The sequence below is a fragment of the Mirounga leonina genome, unplaced genomic scaffold (genome assembly GCF_011800145.1).
Source record: "Mirounga leonina isolate KUSES-001 unplaced genomic scaffold, KU_Mleo_1.0 Mir_82, whole genome shotgun sequence".
NCBI lineage: Eukaryota > Metazoa > Chordata > Mammalia > Carnivora > Phocidae > Mirounga > Mirounga leonina.
The window spans coordinates 5,768,890-5,792,564 of record NW_023270825.1 but is presented as its reverse complement, the minus strand read 5'-3'; the positions used below and the strand labels follow the sequence as shown (position 1 = coordinate 5,792,564).

Below are 23,675 nucleotides of genomic sequence, written 5' to 3'. Positions count from 1 at the left end.
GTGAAGTGGCAACCACTCTTGTGCTTTAAGCTCAGCACCCTGGGCGAGCACTTCTGTAGCTCACACCCAATGCCCATCTGCTGGCTTGCCTTAGCATGAGGCGAGGCTGCAACTGCCCCGTCATCACCCGCACACTCCTTCGGCTCTCCAGCCCTGGGACGCCGTGCCTTTCACTTCTCGGTGCAGGGCTCCAGCTCCTTCAGGCAGGACAGCCTGGAGGACATGACCAGCGCTGGGGGCAGCAACGTCCGTCCCCAAACACGGCAGCACTATGACTCCACTTGACTCCTGACGTTCCCACCTCCCACCTCATACCCTGCTGCCCTTCCCAACCCTTTGCTTTGCAGACTGGGAGCTCCAGCATCAGAAGTTAAGCCAACAGATGCCCAGGGACTGCTTGCACAGCTCCCACAGCGGTGTGAAGCCAAGTGCCTGCAGCAGACCATGCACTTGCTGGTGGTCCTGCTCCTCTGACCCAACCCTGATGGTAGAAGAAGATGGCCCTGCACTGGCTCAACAACCAGACTGAAACATGACGAGAAGCTCCGATATGGGAACACCGAAGCATCGTGGGGCAGAGATGCCAGGGGAAGCTCCAGAGAGGAGTGTCCTCCGAGCTCAGCCTTGAAGATCAGGAGCATCTGATGGAGGCAGCCTGTGGTCCCTAGGCTGAGGAAGGAGGCCCCGTCAGAGCCAGGCCTCTGCCGTGTGGGAGGACGGTCACCCAAGGGTCCCCAGCTCCAGCGCCCAAGCCTGAGGGGTCATGCTAACCCAGACTGGGGCTGCTTGGCCTTCCCCTGTGCCCGAGGTCCTCATCATTGGAGAATGAAGGTTAATCAATCCCAGGAGAAAACTGCTCGAACCAAACATGAAGTCAGAGAGTTGGGTGCTGGCATTTTTTATGGAAAAGAGAGCCGAGTCCGGGGGGAGACGTGGAGGTGGAGTTCGGCCAGTCTGAGGACAGAGTGGAGCTCTGCCTTGCTTCCAAGAGAGCACGGGATATGGCAAGCCCACGGCATCGCCCCCACCAGCAGTGTGCCCAGAAGCAGGGATGTGGCCACAGAGAGCTCTCGGGGGCCTGGGAAGATGCTCCCGGGCCTCCCTGCCGGTCTGCAAGCAGCTAGAAGACCACCATGAAAAGGCAAGGGACATGCAAGGGACCACATAGAGTAGAGAGATGGACAGGCAATGATCACAGGTGGCCCACACATGCTCCCCTTAGAAGGTGGACTCGACCCCAGAGCGAGGGGCCCCCCTAAACTGACTAAGATACATTTCTGTCATTTGGAATTAAGCTCGGTCATAAGGCCTTCAAGGAGGTCCTTGGCACCCCCGCAGATAGTGGCCTGAGATTTGCACAGAAACCAATCTCCAAGTTTGTATTTCAAGACGACTCCCATGCGTTCACCAGCACTGGAAATGCGGCCGCCGCCAGAGGGGCCAACGGCCGTGGGCCGAGGATTTCCAGCAGCAGTGGAAAAAGCCAGGGCAAGATTTAAAGCTAACCAACAAAACCAACTGGAAACAGGAGGAGAATTTGCTGTGAACATTGGTTTCAAGCTCACCCCATCCATAATTACTCACTTTGAAAGTGTCATGATTCTCCTGCCAAAATTATGGCTTCCCTCCCCTTATTAAGCCCCTTTCACGCCACTCCTTCTTCGCTCTGCAAAAATGGATTTCACTCAAAAAAGAAATTAGAAAAATAATTGATGTAATAAGCATAACCTTGAAAATACTTCTGCCAGAATTTAAGAGCAGAAGGGAAAGGAGGCCCAAAATAAAGGCATCTCTCTGGAAATCAGAAATCTAAATTAGTTCTAAGCACTGGCTACACCCACTTCCCCGCCAACTCCCTGAAGGTGAACATGAGCGATCCTGCTCCTGTTACACAGGAGACAGGACCGTGCGCTGCCTCGGGATGCATGGTGCCCGCCGGTCCTGCCTCCTGCTTGAACAGATGGGCAAACCGAGGCACACAGCTATGTCGGTTCTCTTCCCAGAATGCGGCTCCTCACCTCCTTTGAAGTTAGGTGTGGCCATATGCCTGGCTTTGGCCAACGAACCAGGAGTAGAAACAACGTGTGCCATTTCTGGTGGAAGCTCTAAGAGTCTCGGGGTGACTCCCCAGTCTCCCCCTTGCGCTGCTTCAGTGATCATGAGGGCCCGTGTGGAGGTGATTCTGCATCAGCCTGCACTTCGGAGCCCTCCCGCTGACCGGCGTTAGACACGTAGCAAGAGCCCAAGTCCAGCTTCGTTGTTTTTAAGCCGCAGCGTGTGGGGGTGTCTGTGACCGCAGCGTACTTGCTTCACCCTCACAGACACACAGCTCCGTGGTGCTGCTACGGATTCGCCGCTCTCGTTTTTCTGAGAATGGTCCCTAATGACAGGATCCATGTTTCATGTTGACTACCAGGCAATGCATGATGCGTGACCAAAACCTAGCATGTCGCCGGGCTTAGAATGTCTGTTCAACGACAGAATGAAAACTCCATGAGGAAATGAGTCCAAAAAAACAATGTAAATGATGGATCTTGAACTGGGGAGATAAATCTGACCCGTGAGCGGATAATGACAGTCCGCCCTCTGGGGGTGGATGAACAGGGCACACAGGCTCTTAACTCGTAGCCCAAAAACCCACCCAAGTAACTATGAACTATTGCTTCTTAAAGGCAAGGCAAAGAGGTCCAGAGCACTTAGGTGAATCACCCAAGGTCACAGCCAACCTGACTCCAAAGCCAGGGATGGTTCCCTGCCTGCCCGGGCGCTCGCACTCCAGTGCAGGAGCCCCAGGGGGAAGCCCATGCCCTCGCTGCTCACCTGCCCCTCCCGGTCAAGCACGCTCAGGCAAAAGCCCAAAGGTGAGACGAGCAAACACGTACCAAATGTCAATATAGCGTCGGCCTTCAGATGCCTTTTTGAGAATGTGGAAGCCAAAGGCATCAGGAAGCCTGCAGTAAAAAGAGCGCTGAGCTGGAGCACTGAGCTGGTTACAGGGAGTCCTACGCTCCAATCCTGCCAACTGATCACCTCTCTGCGCCTCAGTTTCTCCTGTTGGTATAGCAGACAGGCTGGACAAATTCACCCTTAGGACCTGTTCCAGCTCTGAAGTTCTACAGTTCCTGTAAACATACCTCTGGCTGATAAAGGAAAGAAAGTCGAACCCTTTTAAGAAAATCGCTAAAGCCCTAAAATTACGCGAGAGCCTTTGAGATCCGTGAAAGAAAAGCATTTGCTAAATCCCCTCTATTATTTCCAAAGGATATTTTCTATTATTATTATTTACCAAAGGAATTTCTGGACAGAGTTTAAGTGCCTCAGAGCCTACTAAATAACCATCTCTTCGAAACATAACAAAAGGTTCTGAATATTCTTGGCTGATGACTTTTTCTTTGAAACATGTTCTCCACTGAACAAAAGATTTTCTTCTTTTTCCCAATTTTTCTGAATTTAAGTGAAACACACACACAAAACCTCATCATGATTACCAACTTAAAATACTTTTTAAGTTAGCCAAAGAGCCTAAGAACACATTTATAATATCGATGATTCTCATTTCGGACATTCTCAGTATGATCCACTATCCTAGGAACTGGTTATTAGGAAGAAGACAAAAATGGGATGCATTTATCAAGAATGATGAGCCAGGCTCTGTGCCAAGAGCTTCACATTCATTCTCTTACTTAGACCTCTGCATAACCCAGGGAGATGGGGAAACTGAGTCTAAGAGACATTTAGTCTAGGCTGATCTAAGATCAGGCAGCTGGTAGGAGCTGAAGTTGGGTTCAAACAGGGGTCTCACGGACTCCAGAGTCCATGCTTTTAACCATCAGGCTATGTTCACTCCCATGCAATGTCTCATTGAATCCTGACGCTCAGCCTACAAGGCAAGGAGCCCCATTTTACAGATGAGGAAACTGGGAATGGGCCAGATCAAGTCACTGGTCCATTGTCACTCAGAGTGAGTGTCTATCAGGGAAGCCAGGATTCAAATTCTAGTCCATCAAAGTGGACAGCCCTTTGCCTGACTCCACACTCTTTCTGGGTAACACAAGCCTCAAGACGCATGTTCTTCTTGGCTGGGCCTACCTTGTGGCCCAAACACTGCTAATGCCAACTCCCAGAACTTCCAAGTCTTCAATGAATCGAAGAAAAAAGGAATTCTTTGCAATGCCAGTAAACATGTGTGGCTAAAGGAACTTTTAAATATCTGGAGCCAAGGTGGAGAGCTCTGCATTTGGTGGGCATTGCAGCAATGCCTACTTTTGCCCAGAGACCTAGGCCCTATCAATAATTCCACTGTGGGCAGCTGCTCGCAAAGGTTAACAACTCGACCCATAAAAACGTACGGCAAGTTGCAACTTGGCACTAGCCGCCTCAGACTGGGAGAGAAGCTAGCGTTTGCAAAATATGGTTCAAATAATCCCGCCTCCCCCCTTTTTTTTCTTCTTTAGTTTTAAGAGTGCAAGAAACATAGAAGTTTTGTGGTTTCACACTGGTCTTTTTATGGTTCAAAAGACTCCAAAACAGAGTTGATTAAAAAAATGCCTCTGCATAATGCCGACCATTGTGTGGGCATTTCCAAGGAAGCATGCCATCCGGTGCTGGGACTTTGGAGACTTGGATGTTCTTCATTGGCTTAAATAAAAGGTTTTGTTCTCAAACAAAAGGGACATCCTGACTCAACAACTGTTTGTGTTTTGACCTCTGCACCCAAATCCCAAATCTGCCCACAAGAGGCAATTTGATACAAGAGAATGAGCATGGACTTTGGATCCAGCCAGGAAAACTTAATGCCTAGCTCAGTTTCTTCCTAGCATTAGGACTCTGTGAATCTTAGGAATCTCAGAGGATCCTCTCTCCTCATCTCTATAATGGACACAGTAAGTTCTACCTTAGGGTTGTTGAAAAACTTGAAAGAGATGATGTATGTAAAGTACAAAGTAGATTCACCCATGCCTTCAAAAAATAATTGTTGAGTACCTACTAAGTGCCAAGCATTATTTTTAATATTGGAAAATCAACAGTGAACAAGGCAGACCCAGATGCTGCCCTAATATAGCTCACATTCTTGTTGGTGTGAGACCATAAATGAGTAAAGACATAAATGAGATCATATTTGATAATGAAGGCTTAAAGAGCTGAGGGTACTGCAGTAGAGAGTGATGGGGGGAGGGGCTGGGCTACTTCAGCAAGGGTAACCAGTGAGGGCCTCTCTGAGGAGTTGGCACTTGAACTGAAGCTGAGCGGTATGAAAGAGACATCCATGGAAAGATGGCTGGGGCAAAGTATTTCAGATGAAAGGATCAGCATGTGCAAAGGCCCTGGGGCAGAATGAGATGTCCAGGCTAGAACATGTGAGCTAGCAAGGAGTAGAGGAGGAGAGGCTACAAGGGAACACAACAGCCAGATCAGGGGATGCCTTGAAGGTCACAACAAGAGGTTGTTTTGGGCTTTATTCTAAGTTCAATGGGAAGCCATCTGTAGGTTTTAAGCAGTGAAATTACAGGATTAATTTCCATCCTGACTCTGCTAGATGGGGACAGAATCACAGTAAGATATTCAGGAAAAGAAGAAGACCAGCCAAGACACTTTCTCAGTCTAGCCAAAGATAATGAACTACCATGGCCACAATGGAGATGGAGAGAAGCATATTAATCTGGGAATACAACTTGTCGATGAAATTAGATGGAATCTGGAGAAAAGAAGTTTAACCTTTAGAAGCTGGATAAAGGAGTGTGGGAAGTGTGGCCAGTGAGATGGGAAGAAACCAGGAGAGTGCAATGTCCTGGAAACATAGCGGAGAAAGAATTTGGTAAAGAAGGGAAAGCCAGCTGAGCCAAGTGAGCAAGAAGAGGACAGAGAACAGCCTATTGGATTTGGCCAGATGAAGATCACATGGGTGACTTTGATTGATACACACCATTTCTGTGAAGGAGTTGGGAAGGCAGAGACTGAAAATAAGTTCAATACATGCAAGGTATTTTTAAAATTCCTCCTTTAGGAATGGAAATTGGGCACCTCATACCTTATCTATGGAGACTTAGACATTTCTTTCATGATAATAAAAATATCCATAATAATAGCAACTCATGAGCCTCAGATGTCCAGTCAGTATGGTAGACTGAGCAGACACTGGAAGACTATCCACCCCACCTACCCCCAGTCCAAACAAATAAAAATGTTGGATACAGTGTAACAATAAATTATTTAAGTACAAAATTAATTTCAAAAGTACAGAAAGGAAAATCTCCAGGAGCTCAAAATGAAAATAAAACCCAAACCAGAGTAGTTGATAAAAGCTGAAGACAAAAATCTCACAAGATATTGGAAGTGGTTATAGGAGCTAAAGTCTAGGGGAAGAACAAGACTTCAGGCTTAAGTGAGGAGAGTATGCCTCTGAGTCCCTTCATAAAGCCAGGAGCCATGAAGCATGACATGCCCATGAAACTCCAAGCTGAAATGTTATAAAAATTTGTCCAGAACCGATAAAACTCACAGGATCCTGAGTAGCTCCCCATGTGAATCTACTCAGAAGGGATCCCTCCAAAACTCAAGAGAACAAGACTCCTATGAAAGCCTCGCCCCTTCAAGATGAGCTCACAACAAAAAATTACAATCCACAGGAACAAAAAAACCACCCTGAGGTCTAGTAACAATCAAAAGACATAGCAAATGAGAGAAATTCACCTTAAGAACTAGAAATAAAAGAAAAAATAAAAGAACTGAGGGTTTTAGAGGGGAGGGGGGTGGGGGGATGAGTTAGCCCGGTGATGGGTATTAAGGAGGGCACGTATTGAATGGAGCACTGAGTGTTATATGCAAACAAGGAATCATGGAACACTACGTCAAAAACTAATGATGTAATGTATGGTGACTAACATAACATAATAAAATAAAATTTAAAAAAAGAAACTTTAAACACATGTAAAATCTTCAAAGAGAAATAGGAAAAAATACATACAAAAACAAGATTGAATGTCAAAGCAAAGGCACATCTGAAAAGAACTAAATGGAGATTCTAAAAATGAAAAATACACTCATTAAGGTAGAAAAGATAAATAGGTTAAGTAGAAGAATAGATACACTGAAGCAAAAATACTGAACTCTAAAACAGACATTTGGAAATCACACAGAATGCAGAAAAAATAAATAAGTGGATAATATGAAAGAGTAATTTAAGATCTGCCTAACAGAAAGGGAGCTCCTGTGCTCACTCTGGCAGCACATAGACTAAAATTAGAATGATACAGAGAAGATTAACATGGCCCCTACACAAGGATGAGATGCAAATTCATGAAGTGTTTCATATTTTTAAAAAAAGAAAAAAAGAGTAGCTCCAATATAGTAAGTTGAACTCTCTTTGTAGGTCTAAAATGGTTGACTATCAGCAATTTCATACAGTTTTACCTACAGTGTCTAATATAAGTGGTGGAAAGGAAAACAATAAAGAATGTGGGAGGGGCTCCTGGGTGGCTCAGTCGGTTAAGCATCCCAACTCTTGGTTTCGGCTCAGGTCATGGTCTCGGGGTCTTGAGATCAAGCCCCACATTGGGCTCTACGCTGGGTGAAGAGTTTGCTTGAGATTCTTTCCCCTCCCTCTCCCATCTCCTCTGTTCCTCCCTCTGCTTGCACTCTCTCTCTCTCCAAAAATAAATAAAATAAAATCTTAAAAAAAAAAAAAAGAATGTGGGAAAGAGACAATGTTTAGAGAGCTGACAGCTGAGAATTTTGCAGAATTAAAAAAACATGAGTCCTCATATTGACTCAAAACAATAGAAATAAAGTGTAGTGGACCTATCAAACATCAAAGACAAAGGAGGAAAGCTTAAAAATGACTAGAGAGAAAAGAAAGGAAGGACTGAATGATAGTTGAATGATAGCAGACCTCTTCCCATTCCTTTTCAAGTCCAGAAGACAATGAAACAATCTTATAAAGACTTACAGAAAATGATAAGCCCACCACTCAAGTGAGAGCTGTAAAGGACATATTCAGATACACACGGAAAAGGACAAACACATCACCCACAGACTCTTAACTAAGAAAAGTGCTACAACGAGAAAGCGAAGTCAGAAAGAAGGAGGGGAGTGCACAAAGCAGTGTGAGTCTACAAATTGGTAAATAGTTGGAAATCCAAATAAATATCAACTGAAAGGAAGTGAGAATGACTAAAGGAAGAGTAAAAATAGGGTAGAACTAAAATATTAAACAACACTAATATTCTTTAAAAAAGGGAAGAGTTCAGAATTTAAAGCATTTTCTAAGGTCACTGAGTAGTTAAGGCAGACGATACAGAGACCTGCAGATTTTGCTAAATATTCACCTTAAAATTTGAGGACAACTGCTAAAAATATAAATGTAGAATGTATTTCTTCGAAACCTGTAGTTACAAAAAATAAGATCAACCCTACAGACAGGGCTAGACACTTTTTCTATAAAGGGCCAGATAGTAAATATTTTCAACTTTGTACGGTTCCTGTCAAAACAATTCGACTCTGCAGCCATGGACCATCTGTAAGTCAATGAGCATAACTATGTTCCAATAAAGTTTTATTTACAAAACAGGTGACAGGCCAGGTTTGATTTGAAGACCATAATTTGCCACCTTTGCAAATGAAAGGACAAAAGAGAATAATCAAGAAAATGTATATATGTAAAAAACAAAAAAAAATAAGTCCATGAGGAATCACAATAAAAGTAAATGCATTAAATTTATCTATTAGAATATCCACATTGCAGAATGATACAGTGTGATGCCATGTATATACAGGTTTAAAACAGAACAACACCATCTACCATTTACGGATACACTCATGTGTAGTAAAGGAAAGAAAGGATGCATCCAATTCCAGAGAGTGTTGCCTCAGGCAGGAAGTGAGAAAAATAGATTTGGAGAAGGGTACAATGGAGAGTCAATATAACTGTCAAAGATTTTGTTTCCAGGGGGCGCCTGGGTGGCTCAGTCGTTAAGCGTCTGCCTTCGGCTCAGGTTATGATCCCAGGGTCCTGGGATCGAGCCCCGCATCGGGCTCCCTGCTTGGCGGGAAGCCTGCTTCTCTCTCTCTCGCACTCTCTCTGCTTCTGTTCCTGCTCTCGCTATCTCTCTCTGTCAAATAAATTAATAAATTAATAAATTAAATAAAAATCTTTAATAAAAAAATAAAAATAATTTTAAAAATAATAAAAAAAAAGATTGTGTTTCCAAAACAAACCAAAAAGCCAAAGCCAGTTTAGCAAAACATTAATATTTGTTAATTCTAGGTAGTGGGTACATGGGCATTACATTACTCTTCATATTTTTAAGTTCGAAAAGTGTCTTTTTTAAGCACTCATATCTCATTCAAACCATAGCAATCATTAGGAGAAGAGTATTACAAACTATATTTCCAGATGAGGAATTTGAAGTTCCACACAGGCCCAGAGACTTGGAAAAAATGAGACCATAATCTTCCAAATCAATTAAATGCACTCTAGATACTGCATGACATTTCTGGGAACTTGAAGACATCTATTTTGCAAACACCCTGTCTCTATGATCCCTGGGACCCCCATCTTTACCAGATACTTATTCTCTTCCAACCAATCCTCCTGCCTCACCCCCTTCCCACCCATCCTCTGCTCTCTAGACATTTATGGTGCGAAAATGCAGCTTGAATCATACCACACTCCACCTCTTCAGTGTCAGTTGTGGGCCTGAGGATATGAAAACAAAGAGGACATAGTTCTCTGTGTGATAATTTCCAACTCAACATCTACCTGGGCAAGCATTAACTTCTCTAAGCCTCCATTTCTTCATCTTTAAAATGGGCATCACCAACCCTACCATACAAGTTACCTAAGGTTTTTTCAAGAATAAAATGAAATCATCTAGTAGATATCTGTCCTTACAGAAAAATACCAAACTCCTGAGCACAGGGCCTCATAGGCTTACCCAGATCACACAGGTCACATTTGAAAAAAAAAAAAAAATGGTGTATTGTCCTGCACACACGTGGCCATCCCCAGAACACCCTAAGCCAATCACACACCCTCTGCAGGCCTCTGCTTCCCAGTCATTAAAGAACAGGTTGGTCCAGACAGTCTCTAAGAATACCTTCAGCTCTGCCATCTTGGGTCACCCACTTGGTTCCCCTGGGACCCATAAAAGCAGAACCTTCAAGGCTTGTCCTATGCAAACATCAGCCCCAGCCATGGTGAAGAACATGGCATCATTAGTATTGCTCATGATAAGTGGGATGTTGAGTTCCTAGAAATGAAAAGGCTTATTTATAGAGGTGTGGGAAAGGGAGCCAGCATTCCTGCTGCTATTACTCCAGCTGCCCACCACATGGGCCCCTGTCAGTTCCTGAATAGGCCAAGTTCCTCCCACCACTGGGCCTTTGCACACACACTGTCCTCTCTTTGTGGAATACTCTTCTCCACCCTTTCACCTAGTTAACGCCTACTCTGCTCTGCCACCAGGTCTCAGCTCAGTCTTCGTTTCGTCAGGAAAGCCCTCCTGGACTTTCCAGACTAGTCAAATTCACTGATTACACATTCTCATGGAGCTCCCTGTATCGGGTCATGTATTACCATGATAATGCTGTGGAACAAAACCTCCCCTAAGCTTCACACAATCACTGCATATTATTCCTATAAGTCTATAAGTCAGCAGGACTGTTCTACCAATCTGAGCCAGACTCAACTGCTCTCAGGTGGGTTCACACTTATATCTGGGGTCAGCTGGTGAGTCAAAGTTGGAGGCTGGTTCAGCTGGTATGACACTGCCATGCTCCACATGGCCTCTCATCCACAACAAGCTCACCTGGGCATGTGCTCATGGTGGTGGCAAGAAGCATGTAAGGCCTCTTGACACATAGATTTGGAATTGGTACAGCATCCCTCTCACTGCACTCCATTGGCCATAGTAAGTCACTGGCCATCCCATAGGCACGGGGTGGAGAAATAGCTTCCACCTCTTAATGGGAGGAAATGAAAAGTCACATTGCACAGGGAAGGTGGGGAGCTGGGACTATTTTTGCAATCAGTGTATCACACTCCATTTTGAAGTACACATCACAATCGTAATTTTCCCTTTTATTCATGTGACTAAACTGTGTAGTGTAAGCAACAAACCTTGGTTGTATTAAACCATTGAGATATTAGGACTATTTGTTATACAACATAACTAACCTATCCTGACTGATACAAATGTTTACAGCTGCCCACAGACCCCAAACCTCCAGCTCTATTCCTAGCCTATAAAGTCAATAGAAATGCATGTTGCTGTGGTTGTTTGGAGGTTAACACTCTGGCCCTAATTGAGATTCTTAGTAGAGTGGGCACTTTTATGTGTCCTGAGCATCTATGGTGTAATTGTATTTCTTCCACACAGAGAGGGTTCTCTAGAAACAGACAGAGGGTAGTGGGAGGGGGATCAGGACTTGGCACAAAAGAATCTTTCACTTGATGGTTTAAGTTCCACACCAGCTATTCATCTCAACAATCATTAACATTCACCTACTATTCCAGGCCTGTGCCAAACCCTAGGCATAGAAAGGGGAGATGCTCACTTAGTGAATAATTGAGTCCAACTCCCTGATTAAGCAGATGTTGAGCACAAGACTTTATACCATTTGCTGGGGCAGAGTCATTGACCAGTAATGGCTCCCCCAAAATATGTCCAAATTAAGGATAAATCCACCCAGCCTCCACTGACACAACCATCCATCCATTCATTCAATATCTTGAGCACCTGCTATATGCTATTCCAGAACACCCTGTACTAGTTACTGAGGATATATTGGAGAACAAGAGAAGCCAGAACCCTGCCCTGTGAAGCATTCATTCTGGTGAGGAGTGGACAGAAGTAGACAAGGTTATCCATGATGGTAGACATCAGAATCACTACAAGTGCTTTGGGCCACCCTTCTGCATTTGCATCAGTATCTGTAGGAAGTTATCCAGAAGCTGGTCCCATAGCAGTGTTTAGAAGCACTTAAGGAGTCCTGAGCACCCCTCCCAGAGGAGGAGACCAGCCTCCAAGCCAATATCAAATGTGGTAGGACCCACAAGTCTCAGATGAGCTCCAAGGGGACTACACAGTCTTGCCATGAAGAGACGCTCACCATGTGTTCCCTGTCCCAGCCACGTGCCAACCTACAGGAAAGAAGAGAGCGATGCTGGGATCCCACCACCCTTGGGGGCTCTACCCAAGCCTTCCACGTAGACCACAGTGAGGAGCTTCTAATAGCATGTTGTAGCTGGTGCGCTCAAGTAGCCACTTGGCTTGAAAAATAAATCAACAGTATTTGTTGCCAGAAAAGCCACAGCAGCCAACCCCTCTTTGAGGTTTGAGGGCCACACATGCTTGAGGCTTCCAGTGCTCGGGAACCAACAGGTCCATACTGTCAGAGGGAGGGCCCTCCAGAAGCATCACTAACAGCCTTGGTTGACACAGAGCTTTGGATTACTCAGCCGACCTTCTAAAGGCCACCTCTCCAACCAGAGCCCACTTCGGTGTGCTGCCCATCCTCAGCCATCCTGCAGGCCGTGAACGTGGGCTCGGGTGGGTGCAGCAAGGAGATCACACTGGTGGCTTTGGCAAACTCCTGGGGTTCCGCTTGCCAATGCCATGCCCCACCCTAAGCCTTGGTTTTCATATGTACAAAATAAAGATGTAATAACAACCTCCCCCAACCGCCAGGGTAATTGTGATTTTTTTAAGTGAGATACATGGATATAGCTCCTACCATAGAATCAGAATATTTGCTGACTTACAATATTAATGCCTTCATATTAGAGCATGCACTGAGTTCTTGCCATGAGCTGGGCATGGGGCACAGCTGTCTTCATGCATCACTCGTTTAATCACTTAACTGTACGGGTGGGCATCTTTATTATACCCGTTTCATAAACACTGAGGCTCAGAGAGATTACTTGTGGGCACGTGGTTAGAAACAGGGCTTAAGCTCTGAGTGTGTTCGAGCCTCTTACTGAGGCTGCAGAAAGAGGCAAATGGGCACACCTCAGGGGCAGGCTCCACCTTCACTCTTGCCCTTGACCCTGTCTTCTCTTTTCTTGTTTCAGTGGCCTGGGCACACACCTTCCCTTCCAAAGTGCGCCAGAAGTGTGGGTCTCAAGACAGTGGGACCCCAAATCCAATGAGCCCAGGCCTATCAAAGAAAAAACATGCAAATGTATTAAGCAGGGTGGGAATGGATTTTTATGATTCTACCAAATGTCTGATAGTGGGAACATCGCCCACGACAAGTATGTATCAGCTCAAGAGAGGCAGGGAGCGTTTTAGGACACAGTGTGCACCCGGCCTGTGAGTGGCAGCTTCGGGGGTGGATGACAAAGCAGCCCAGAGGCTTCTCTCTCATGGAGGCTGGTGCCTGACTCCGAAGGGGCCGAGGGGCACCGGCTAGGTGTGGCTGGTCTCACAGCCAGCCTTGGCCACATGCTTGAATGTCTTCTGCCTCCCAATTCACTGCCCATTCCTGTCGCCCTGCCTGAGTCAGCTCCTTTCAAATCCCCATGCTACAGATCCAGAAACTGAGGTTTGCGGAGGTGACATGACCAGGGACACACAGTTCATAAGGACTTGGCCCCAGGACTTGGCCCAGGTCACAGACTCCAGGCTTAGCCCCTCACCCTGCCTACCTTCAACTTCCCCCATGAGGCCTAAGCAGGGAACGAGGCAACACACAGGTGGAATAGCTGATTCCAGTTGGCGGGGTTGAGACACACTTCAAACGATGGGCTCCGTGGAGCTAGGACGGCTCTGCCACAGGCATGCCATGTGCCCCTGCAGCAGACATGCACCTTGGCAACCCTCAGTCCCACATTCGTAAGTGGAGAACCCATGAGCTCCTGGGAGGCTCAGGTTAGGCCGTGGTGGTAAGAATGCCCTGCAGCCTGCAGACAATCTCAGACATCAACCGGCATCTGCAGAGCATGCGCCGCAGGCCAAGAGCTACAGGAAACCCTCCATTCACATGATCTCATGGTCCTTGCCTTTCTGGTGATGCTCATTTTTACACGCACAGCAGAAAACCAGTTCTAGAAGATCTCCAGAAGAGCAGAGCTACCTTTCCTGCACAAACTATTTCCATGAAATAATATGGGTTCTAAACCCCAGAGACTCAGACACTTTGTCTCCCTCTTCTGTGAAACTCACCATATACAACCTCCCCAGCTTCCCAAGACTTTTTGAGGCATCTTACGCTGGCACACTCACACTCTAAGATAGCCAACAAAATTGGAAATGCCGACCAGAACGCAGACTTCTCGGAGGGAGAGATGTCACCTCTCCACCCGCTTCTTTATCCCCGGGGTTTGAGTATTCCTGGTGCATAGTAAGTGCTCAATAAATATTTCTTGAATGAACAAATGCCTGAGCTAACAATAATGGGCATTTGAATAAAGCATTACAAGGCACATTCGAAGGCAAGTGTCCAGACATTGTCTTGTCCAGTCTTGATGAGAGGTGGTTGTTACGTTCCCACTTCGCAGATGAAGCAATGGACACTGACAGAGAACAGGAATCTCTTCACTTGAATGGCAAACCAAACCCTCTTTGCTTACCGAATTCCTTTTCATCCATCAAGGCTGAGATCCCATGCCACCTCCTCTGTGAAGCTTTCCCAGTCTTCCCCTATCTCCCAGAGCTCTTCATCAAAACACTATTACTTTTGTTCCCACTCTGGTGATACTAGGATTTGCTGTACACATACCCATCTTCCTCCTACTGGCCATGTCTTACACTTCTCACCTCCTCAGAAGTAACACAATGCTCAACACACAGTAGGTCCTCAAGCAAGGTATGCTGACTTAAATATGTCCTCAATAATCAACTTGTGGCTAAAATGTCAGAGCCGGAAAAGACTTTAAAGATCATCTATCGTCCCCCAATTTAGTAGTCTTGCTTGTGCTATCCAGAGAGTTAACAGCAAACAAGTCTCCTGCCTCCTTCCCAACCACCAGGCCCCCACCGACACCTAGATTTACCCTCCTGTGCCAACTCCAGTGGATTAGCAACAGTTGTCCCTGGCTCAAGCGGATAGCATGCCACAGTCAGTTAGCAACGTCTACCCCTGACACAAGATGGGGATATGGTAGAGGGTTGTCAGCTGACTGTGACATTAGACCATACTATTCACATCTATTAACATTATTGTTTATTGATAGATCCTGCCACCAGGACAAAATTTTAAAGTGATCCATTCCGCATCCTTGCCAAATTTTCCGTACCCAGCCCTTCTCTCCTGCTCTGCCTGTTTTTCTCTCCAATTAGTTTGGAGTGTTCTTCAAGGGCAAGTTTTGAGTTTGGTTAATTTCTGCACTCCCACCACCTGCACATAATACAAGGTCCTATGAGTGTGTGTGGGGGGAAATAAGTAAATTAAACTTGGTTCAACAATGATGGGTCCAGAAGGTAAGTGGGTGGACATGCAAATGGACAGTAGACTCTCAGATAACACTTCTCTAAATGTCCCGTCTGCATCAGCCTCACCAGGCAGGGTACAGAGAGAGCCTGGTTCCCTGGGGTTCCTGGATACAGGACTCTCACCCACCACTTTACGCGTGAGCTCACATTTCAGGGGTGTGGAAAGTGCATGCCCATCTTTCCAGCTGTGGGTTGGCACATTAGCAAAATATCCACAAAATATAGGTTTGGGGAAATCATCCTATAAAACAGAATGAACCATTTTCCAAAATAGAAAATTGCCCAATCGTTAAAGGGTTGGTTTGTTTTGTTTTGTTTTGTTTTTAACCATTCAAATATCCATGGCCTTTATTCCCAGTAGTCCTGTACCTGCTGTGTTACAGAGAAAGGGAAATGTGGATTTATTTGCTTTTTATATCCCTACTTTCTGTATGAGGCTCACATGCCAGCTATGTGTGAAGAAATATAAATATTCCAATTCACTTATAAAAGGATGTAGAGTTAGAATTCTGAACCTCCTGATTTCAATTGTTTACAAATTCTTTCTCCATGCTGCGATTTGTTCAAGGTATTTAATAAGCAAACGAGTCTATAAAAAGACAAAAAGCATATTGTTTTTCATTAAAGATGACCCTATGATCTCAAGCCTTTAAAAATATATTCTGCTTTTGCCTTTCCTAGAAGAAAGGAAACACTTTGATTTTTAGGAGGGAGGAAGGACAAAATGAAGTTGCATAAATTATAATAAAGAACCCCAAACAGAACAAAATATTTTTTAATTTAGTCTGTTTCAGTTCTAGAAGCTACTAAAAGTTGCCTCTCACAGCTCCATTTGTCCCTGTGTCTGAGAACCACAGAAATGGGTGGTAACTCATCCTGGGATATAGAACTCATGTTTGTCGGATGGGATGCTTGTCCGAACAAGAGCTGGTTGCGGCTGGGACCCCAGGGCCAGGCACTGGCTTCAGGTTTTCTTGCGATCAGCTTTATCTTATTTGGGGAAATTCACATTTCCATGTTCCCTTAGGTGTGTTCAATCAAGCATCCACTCCTTATTCCAAATCATGGGCAAAGTACCTATTTGGTGCAAGGAACTGGGCTGGGCTGTGGGAACCCAGAAATGGATGAGATCAGTTCTTGCCCTCCAGACGCTGACAGCCAAAAGCAGATGCCCCCAACTCTACTGAGTACAATCCAAGGGGCCCAGTAGCAGGCTGGTGGAAGCTGGGTTGAGGATGGGAGGTGATACTGTGATCTATTATAAGAAATATATATTTGGTCTCTGTCCCTATTTCTGGCACAGGGCTACTAAAACCCTTGGAATTTCCTAAGTGATAAGAGCCATAAAAGTGTCTTAATATTCATAACAAACTCCTTGCAACCATGCCTAAGTTTATGTTAATGATGACTTTTGGAATTTTGGGAAGCACCTAAGGATGGGGGCTGGTTGTCAGGGGAACAAGCCATGTGACTGGAGGTTTCAGTGCCACCCAATCTTGACCTCCGGGGAAGAAGAGAGGAGTTGGAATTTAAATCCTTCATGAATGGCCAGCGATTTTATCAGTCACACCTATGTAACAAAATCCAACCCTCCATAGAAACCCAAAAGGATGGTTTTGTAGTGCTTCTGAGTTGATAAACATGTGAAGATGTGGGGAGGGTGGCATGCTCAGAGAGGGTGGGGAAGCCCCAAGACCCTTCCTGCACTCTTTGCCTTGTGCGTCTCTTCCATCTTGCTGTTCCTGAGTTATATCTTTTTATGATAAACTGGTAACCTATTAAGCAAGATGTTTCTCTGAGTTCTGTGAGCCAAGCTAGCAAATCCATAGTGCCCAGGGAGGGAGTCATCATAATCTTCGATCAATAGCTGGTGGGTCAGAAGTACAAGAGACAACCTGGACTTGCAATTGGCATCTGAAGTGGGGGGCAAGGCAGGCTTGTAGGACTGAGCCTTTAACCGGTGGGGTCTGATGCTGTCTCCAGATAGATGGTGTCAGAATTGAGTTGAATTATGTCTGGTGTCAGACAACTGCTTGGTGTAGGGAAAACCTCACATATTGTAACCGGTGACCAGAAACCTAAGGATCTGGAGACCTGGGAAACAGACACAAAAAGTCACTTTCTTTCTCAGAGGCCTTCAAAGATATCTTTGTAAAGCTGATGGTGATTTTTTTAAAAATTCAGGGAGGCAGGCCAAGATGTGGCATAGGAAGACGCTGAACTCACGTCCTCCTGTGGAAATCTACAGCTGCAATACGGAATAATTTCCACTGGAAAAGAGCTGAGAACTAACTGAATAATTCCATCCACAACAAGGGGATAAAGGACCACATCAAGATGGGTAGGAGAGTCAGAGAGGCGGTTTTGCCAAAAATCCCATCCCCAGTATGGCAGCCCACACTAGGGAGGGATCTCACAGGTCCAGAGCCTCTCCCAGAGGAGTGAGGGGTTCATGACCCACATCAGGCACCCCACCCTTGGGACCTGCACCAGACAGATTAGACTTCAAAAATGTCTGGCTTTGGAAACCAATGGAGCTTATATCCAGGGGACCGCAGGGGCTGTGGGGATCTGAGATACTCCTTTCAAGGGGGCTCACACACTAACTCGCCAATCCTGGGACCCAGCTCAAAAGCAGCAGTTTGAAAGTGGTTAGATTATATATGGAGGATACGCTTTGCTAAACTTAAAGCATCTGCCGGAAGGGTAGACACCAGTTGAGGCTCTCTTGGGGTACAAGACGCTGACATGTGCCATTTTTGCGCTCTCCCTCTACCTTGCTAGCACAGACACAAACGTGCAAACACAACCTCGCTAAAGCTACAGATGTGTCCCGCCCCAGTGCTGCTCTTCCCTGGCTCCAGGGGGGTCACAGCATGCACTGCCCCCAGCACTCTCCCACAGCCTCACTAAGGTTGGCAGATGAATACAGTCCTCATAGGAGACATCCCTGGGTCCCCTGGCCATGGTGGCCAGAGGGGTTTGCATTTCTGGACTCCATGGGACTGTAACAATCAGAAAGACAACTCCTGGAAGCCTACTACACCCGGAAGACTGCACAGACAGCAGTCTTTCAGCAGTCTGCTGTGAGAAAGGCCCATCTTCTTACCCTAGAGCTTCAACCTGAGGTACAGGCTTCAGGTTCATTACACATCTAGAGGTTACAGAGGCACTCTCAGGGAATATAGGCAGGGAGAAACCACCTCTGAGCCCTCCTTCAGGCTAAGGGGAAGCTAAATGACACCTTAGACCAGATCGACTTAATAGATATATATAGAATATCCCATCCAAAAGCAGCAGAATACACATTCTTCTTCAAGTGCATATGGAACATTCCCCAGGATAGATCACATGTTGGGTCACAAAACAAGTCCCAATAAAGTTCAGAGGACTAAAATCATATCAAGCGTCTTCTCCAACCACAATGGTATGAAACTAGAGATCAATTACAAGAAGAAAAACTGGGAAAATGACAAATATGTGGAGATTAAACAATATGCTACTGAATAACCAATGGGTCAATTAAGAAATCAAAGGGGAAATAAAAAAAAAATACCTTGAGACAAACAAAAATGGAAGCACAACAGTTTAAAATCTATGGGGTGTAGCAAAGGCAGTTTTAAGGGGAATTTCACAGAGACACAGGCCCACCTCAAGAAATAAGAAAAATCTCAAACAGCAATCTAACTTTACACCTATAGGAACTATAAAAAGAAAAACAAAAGAAGCCCAAAGTTAGTAGAAGGAAGGAAAAGATAAAGAGTGAATAGAGACCAAAAAGGTAGAAATGATCCCTGAATCTAAGAGCTGGTTCTTTGAAAAGATAAACAAAATTGACAAACTTTTAACTAGATTCACCAAGAAGTAAGAAAGAAGTCTCAAATAAATAAAATCAGAAATGAAAGAGAAGTCACAGCTGATACCACAAAAATGCAAAGGATCACAAGAGACTACTATGAACAATTATATGCCAACAAATTGCACAACATAGAAGAAATAGACAAATTCCTAGAAACATACAATCTTCCAAGCCTGAATCATGAAGAAACAGAAAATCTAAATAGATGATCACTAGCAAGGAGATTAAATCAGTAATCAAAAACCTCTCAATAAACAAAAGTCCAGACCCAGACAGTATCACTGGTTAATTCCACCAAACATTCAAAGATTTAATAGCTTGGGGCACTTGGGTGTTCAGTGGGTTAAGCATCCAACCCTTGATCTCAAGGTCTTGTTCTCAGAGTTCGAGCCCCACATTGGGGCCTACTTAAAAATATATATTTGTATATATACACACACACACATTTGATAACTATCCTTCTCAAACTCTTCTAAATAATCAAAAAGGAGGAAACACTTCCAAACTCATTTTATGAGGCCAGCATTACCTGATACCAAAGCTAGACAAGGATACCACAATGAAAGACTACAAGCCAGTATCCCTGATTAACATACATGCAAAAATCCTCAGCAACAAAAATATTAGCAGACCGAATTCAACAACACATTAAAAAAATCATACACCATGATCAAGTGAGGATTTATTCCAGGAATGCAAGGATGGTTCAACATCTGTAATCAATCACTGTGGTACACCACATTAACAAAACGAAAGATAAAAATCATATGATCTTCTCAATAGATGCAGAAAAAAAGCATTTAACAGAAATCAACACCTATTTATGATAAAAATTCTCAACAAAATTGGTATAGAGAGAACATGCCTCAACATAATAAGGTCCATATATGATAAGCGAACAGCTAACATCATGCTCAATGGTGAAAAGCTGAAAGTTTTTCCTCTAAAATCAGGAAAACGACAAGGATGCCCACTCTCACCACTTTTATTCAACATAGTATTGGAAATCCTAGCCACAACAAATAAGTGGAAAAAAAGAAGCATCCATATGGGAAAGAAAGAAGTAAAACTGTCACTATTCTCAGATGACATGATATACTACATATAGGAAACCCTAAAGACAACTATTAAAAAACTGTTAGAACTGATAAATGAATTGAGTAAAGTTGCAGGATACAAAAATCAATATACAGAAATCTGTTGCATTTCTCTACACCAATAACAACCTATCAGGAAAGAATTAAAAAACAATCCCATTTACAATTACATCAAAAAGAATAAAATACCTAGGAATACATTTAACCAGTGAAGTGAAGGACCTGTATTCTGAAAACTGTAAGACATTGATGAAAGAAATTAAAGATGACACAAATAAATGGAAAGATATTCTGTGCTCATGGATTGGAAGAACTAATATTGTTAAAATGTCCATACTACCCAAAACAATCTGCAAATTCAGTGCAATCCCTATCAAAATTCCAATGGCATTTTTCACAAAACTAGACCAAACAATTCTAAAATTTGTGTGGAAAGACCCCAAGTTGTCAAAGCAATCTCTAGAAAGAATAACAAAACTGAAGATATCATGTTCCCTGTTTTCAAACTATACTACAAAGCTACAGTAATCAAAACAGCATAATTGACCTAAAAACAGACACGGAGATCAATGGAACAGAATACAGAGCCCAGAAATAAACCCATATATGTGGTCAATTAATTTATGACAGTCAATAATTGTGTTGGGAAACTGGACAGCCACATGCACAAGATTGTAACTAGATCATTTCTTACACCACACACAAAAATTAACTCAAAATGGATTAAAGACTTGAATGCAAGACCTGAAACCATGAAACTCTTAGAAGGCACATAGGCAGTAAGCTCCATTGGTCTCGTGTTGAATTTTTGGTTCTGACTCCAAAAACAAAGGCAACAAAAGCAAAACTATACAATGTTTGGGACCACATCAAACTAAAAAGCTTCTTCGCAGCAAAGGAAACCATCAACAACACGAGAAGGCAACCTACTGAATGGGAGAAAATATTTGCAAATCATGTATCTGATAAGGGGTTAAAACCCAAAATATATAAAGAACTCAACTAAACAATAAACAAAACATCCAGGTAAAAAATGGGCAGGGGTGCCTGGGTGGCTCAGTCAGTTAAGCAGCCAACTCTTGATTTCGGCTCAGGTCGTCATCTCAGGGTCATGAAATGGAGCCCCACGTCAGGGTCCATGCTCAGCGGGGAGTCTGTTTGTCCTTCTCCCTTTCCCCCTACCCCTTCCCCCACTCTCTCTATCTAAAATAAATAAATACATCTTTTTTAAAAAAAAATGGGTAGAGGATCTAGATAGACATTTTTCCAAAGAAGACATACAGATGATTAACAGGTACCTGAAAAGATGTTCAACATTACTAATTATCAAGGAAATACAAATCAAAACCAAAATGAGATATCACCTCATACCTGTTAGAATGGCTACTAACAAAAAAACAAGAAATAACAAGTGTTGGAGAGGATGTGGAAAAAGAGAACCCTCGTATACTGTTAGTCGGAATATAAACTAGTGCAACCACTCTGGAAAACAGTATGGAAGTTCCTCAAAAAAATTAAAAATAGAACTACCTTATGATCCAATTCTACATCTGGATATTTATCCAAAGAAAATGACAACACTAATTCAGAAAGATTTTGCCACTCTCCGTTCATGGCAGCATTATTTACAATAGCCAAGACAGGGAAACAACCTACGTGTCCATCAGTGGGGAGGTGGATAAAGAGGATGTGGTGTGTATATACAATGGAGTATTACTCAAGCCACTTGCAACAACATGGATGAACCTTGACAGTATTATGCTACATGAAATAAATCAGAGAGAGAAAAGCAAATACCATATGATTTCACTTATATGTGGAATCTAAAACACAAAACAAATGAGCAAAACAGAACTCATAGATACAGAGAACAGATTGGTGGTCATCAGAGGGGAAGAGTGTTGGGGTGGACACAATGAGTAAAGGAGGTCAATTGTGTGGCGACAGATGGTAACCAGACTTATTGAGGTGATCACTTTATAGTGTATACAAAAATCAAATTTTTATGCTATATGCCTGAAACTAATATCATGTTATATGCCAATTTTACCTTAATAAAGGTAAAATTAAAAAAGTGACGACCCCATGACAAGCCCCACACTGGGTGCTCCTCAGATGCTAGCTCATTTTATCATTTACTCTCAAGAGACTGACCCTCTAGGATGTGAGTAAATTTCTCAAGACCTGGAACCTGTATGTAGCTGACCAAGATCCAACCCAGCACTTCCAGCTCCAGACCCTGGGATGCTCTCTTCCCTGCACCACATTCTGCCTTAAGAGATGAATCCGGGGCATCTTTAAATGCCCAGCTGATTTCCAGACTTCAAATGAATCAACATGTCTGCAGAGTGTGTATTGGAAAGAACCCAGGAACTAGCTAAGTGATCCAATCACTTTATCTTGCAAGAGAGGAAATAGGGCCCAGGGAGGGGAATTGCCCTGCCCAGAGTCACACAGCCCTTAGAATCCAGGTCTTCCAACTCAGGGCTCCGCGTGCAACTCCATGCCACACGCATGCTCTCCCTTCCCTCCCTCCATCTTTTAATGACGTTTGGATACCAAGTCAAAAACTATCTCAGTGGAATCCCTGCAAATATTTTCCATTTGGTTTGCAGGTTAGAGAGACTCCTGCCTCGTGGTTTTAGACAATTTACGCTTCCATTCTCAAAACAGATTTTTCTCCTAATAAAGGCTTTTATTACTATTATCCACCTGTCATTACCAGGCATTAGACAATTATAGAGCACAGACTGGCTCTCCCACCATGAACCTTCCCCTCTGCTTTCGGCAGGGGGAGGGGCACACATAAACAGAACATTTCATTAAAAAAATAGAGATGAATCTTTAATTTTTTTTTTAAGCACTGCCAAGACTGCTACCTACGCTTTTTAAAACTTTGTTATGAAAAGTCATTGGCGTGAGTGAGAGGGGGATAAAAAAAAAGTGTGGGCTAGAAGCCGTCTCCAGCCCCATTTTGATTGCCAGACGATTGACAAAATAATTTGTACCCGTCGATGCTCATGAAGGGAATTTTTACAATGGATTTGCCAAGCAGATTTTTAATTTTAATCAGTAATGAAAAAATGACAACACGGATCACAACAAGACATCAGCTGCTGAGCGGGCTTTGCAGTCCCTGTCAGGCAGCCTCCATCAGGGACCCGCACCTCCGTGAACATCAATCACCAGTTTCAAACTCCTGTACATCTTCAGGATTTAATTAGACATTTAAGTTCTGTACCCGCAATTTGCAAAATTGTCACTTACCAAAAGTGCAAGACACTAAAA

The 23,675-nt window shown here is 43.9% G+C and overlaps 1 non-coding gene across 1 annotated transcript; it reads left to right on the top strand.

Annotated features, from left to right (window-relative positions):
• Positions 1-7,209: 7,209 nt before the first annotated feature.
• LOC118002785 lies at positions 7,210-7,316 on the top strand. Its single transcript, XR_004677160.1, has one exon. It is a non-coding gene; the product is annotated as a U6 spliceosomal RNA (small nuclear RNA).
• The last annotated feature ends 16,359 nt before the right edge of the window (positions 7,317-23,675 follow it).